Here is a 3,330-nt window from a genome sequence, read left to right on the forward strand (position 1 = left end):
ATATCTTCCTCTGTGAAAATTCTTTCCATGTCTTTTGCCCAATTTGTAATATGGTTATCAGTCTTTTTTTGTGGAGGCCCAGGAGTATCTCATAAACTTTTGTTATAAGACTCTTGTCTGAGATGGTATTACCAAAGATTTTTTCCCAGTCTGTAGGGTGTCTTTTCATCCTGTTGGAAAAAGTTCTTGATGAACACAAAGATTTAATCTTTAGAAGTTCCCACGCATCAATTTTATCTTCTTTAGATTGTGTATTTCTGATTGTATTTGGCAGTCTCTTTATACCTTGGACTAGCGCTTCTAAGCTTGATCCCAGTTTGTCTCTTATGAACATTATGGTTTCAGGCTTTACTCCCAGGTCTCTGATCCACCTTGAGTTGATTTTTGTGTATGGTGTGAGATGTGGATCCTGTTTTAGCTTTTTGCAGGTGAAAGTCCAATTTTGCCAGCACCATTTGTTGAAGAGGTTTTCATTTCCCCATTCCATATCTTTGATTTCCTTGTCAAATATCAGTTGATCATAGATAGCTGGGTCTATTTCTGGGTTCTCAATTCTGTTCCAATGGTCTTTGTGCCTGTTACTGTACCAGTAGTACCATGCTGTTTTGGTTACCACTGCTGTGTAGTAGGTTTTGCCTCCAACCTCATTTTTGTTTCTCAGAAGTGTTTTATTTATTCAGGGTCTCTTGTTTCTCCAAATAAGTTTGATAATTTCCTTTTCAATCTCCTTGAAAAATAAATTTTGTATCTGGATTGGGATTGCATTGAATATGTAAATTGGCTCAGGCTATTTTTGATGATTTCCCCACACTTGAATTAGACTTTGTCAGTCATGTTGCAAGAGACTCTCCTCTGAACAAGTTACGTGGGCAGGCAGTTTTGTTTTAATAACAGGCTTCACCTTAACTGGACAGTCAGATATGTACAGAAAGCTACCACTTTTCACTTTAAAAATTTTTTTTTTTTTACTTTTCTCTTTTTTCAGTGAGGAAGTCTAGAGAAGGAGTGTCAGGAAGAACTGGTTTGCAGATTTTCTTGAGATCCTGAGCACAGTTACTGTTGTCTGGGGTCCTTGGAGGTCGGGTTAGAAGGCACAATGGGGATGATAGAAGTCAGTGACAAACCAAATTGGGCCTTCCCCAACTCTGGCCCATTCCATTCCATTCTCCTCAGATGAATCAGCCCGTTCAGCCTCGGACTGGAAGACAGTTCTTTTATATATATCTTGTCATTATTATAAAATGTAAAAAAACTAACCCTTTTTCCATGAACAATTTGTCCCAAAGATAGGTCCCTGCCCTACAGCGTGATTTCTGCTTGTTCTTGGCTATGTTAGATGTTAATGTAACTGAAGAGTGTACAAAAGAAAAAAATAACTGGAGGATGTAATAAGACAAATTGATAGAGGAACCTCTAAATAAAACCTAGTACTAATTAGAAGTAAAAAGGAAGATAATTTATTTGACTCTGGTTGTTTCTTATTCAGTTCTACATGTAAAACAATATTTTATCTGTTTTTCTACATGAAAAATTGTGGTGAACAAATACTCTTTCTTATTTTCCCCCTAAGAAATGAAGCACAAGTACAAGATATAAAACATTTACTGATTATTTTCTTTAATTTTCATCAGTATATGGGACATAATTCCAAGATACTGGTACTTCTATGATCAAATTTAGTAAGTAATAAAAAAACCTGGCTATGGCAACTCAATTAAGTCTCTTAATTACAAAAAGTCTTAACTTGCAAACATCAAATGCTGGCGAGGTTGTGAAAAAACTGGAAACCTTATTCACTGTTGGTGGGAGTGTAAAATGGTGCAACCACTGTGGAAGGCTGTATGGCACTTTCTCTAAAAGTTGCAAATAGAGATACCATTTGACCCAGCAATTCCACTACTGGAAATTTACCCTAAAGAAACTTTAACTGCCACCCAAGCAGAATATATGCACACCCATGTTTATTGCAGTTTTGTTCGCAATAGCAAAGAGCTGGAAACAACCCAAGTGCCCATCAACAAACGAATGGATAGAGAAGCTGTGGTATATTCACATAATGGAATACTTTACTGCATTGAAAAACAAGGAACCCATGAAATATTATACAAAATGGATGACCCTGGGGGACATTATGTTGAGTGAAATACGTCTGTCATTAAAGGACAAATATTACATTAGGGCTACTGTTGTAAACAGGACTGATATCAGGGTAGAGAGAAGATAGAAAAGGAGGGGAGGAATGATGTATATTACATTGAAACAGATGAGAAAGAAACTGTTTAAAAGAAATATATAATGGGTATTTTTGTCATTACAGAAATCCAGAGTGAAGGCTGCATAGTGGAGCAGACTTGGGGTGGGCTGCGGGGGAGGGATTCATAACAACGAAAGAGTTTTTCTTTCTTTTCAAGGAGAAGAGTGAATTGTTGGGGAGGGGTTGGAGAGGGAGAAAAGTGCGACAATGAATGACTGAAAACCCTAAGTCTCTGTAAATGTTTATTAAAATTAATTTAAGAAAAAAGAACATAAAAAAATCCAAGCAGTCTCAACTTAAACACAATACCAACAAATGAAGATATTGTTCTCAAATATTCTCAATTTACATGTTAATTAGTAGCATGAGAGGGAAAATTGGGAAAAAAATGGAGAAATGACTGAAGGATGTTATTGTTGTTTTGTGCCATTGAGTCGCCTGAGTAACCCTATAAACAGCAGCTCTGAAGCCTGCCCTGTCCTGAACCAGTCTCTCTGACTCTGACTTACCAACACCCATTGCCCCAGTTACTGTATCAATCAATCTCATTCAGGGTTTCCCTCTCCTGCTCTGTCCTTCCACCCCTTCCGAGCATGGTGTCCTTCTCTAAGGACTTGTCTCTCCTGGCCACGAGCCCAAAGTATGTGAAACGGAGCTTCACAATAGAAAATGAAATGGAAGGAAAGCTCCTCATACTTGGTTTTATAATTATGGTAACTAGTAGGCTCTATGGAACATAACAAATTATGGCTAACCATAGGAAGAATGGGATCCAAAACACTTAATTGTGGTCATGAGAAAGCTATCAATAGACCAAGAAGTTGTTGTTTGAACAGAGCAAGGGAACACTAAAGGTTAAAATAAAGAAAAGTATGCTATGTCCTTTCCCAATATCTGTTCAATTTGTATACCAAACAAATAATTTGTGAAGCTGGAAAATTTGTCCCGGAGAGAGTGAAGCCAGGTTGCTCCTTAGAGGCAAGTATTCTGAAGCTTCGTCTGACATACTTTGGACATGTTGCAAGGAGGGACCAGTCCTTGGAGAAGGACATCATGCTTGGGAGGGTGGAGGGACA

The sequence above is a fragment of the Elephantulus edwardii genome, unplaced genomic scaffold (genome assembly GCF_000299155.1).
Source record: "Elephantulus edwardii isolate Elephantulus edwardi_28Jun2011 unplaced genomic scaffold, EleEdw1.0 scaffold00120, whole genome shotgun sequence".
Classification (NCBI taxonomy): Eukaryota; Metazoa; Chordata; class Mammalia; order Macroscelidea; family Macroscelididae; genus Elephantulus; species Elephantulus edwardii.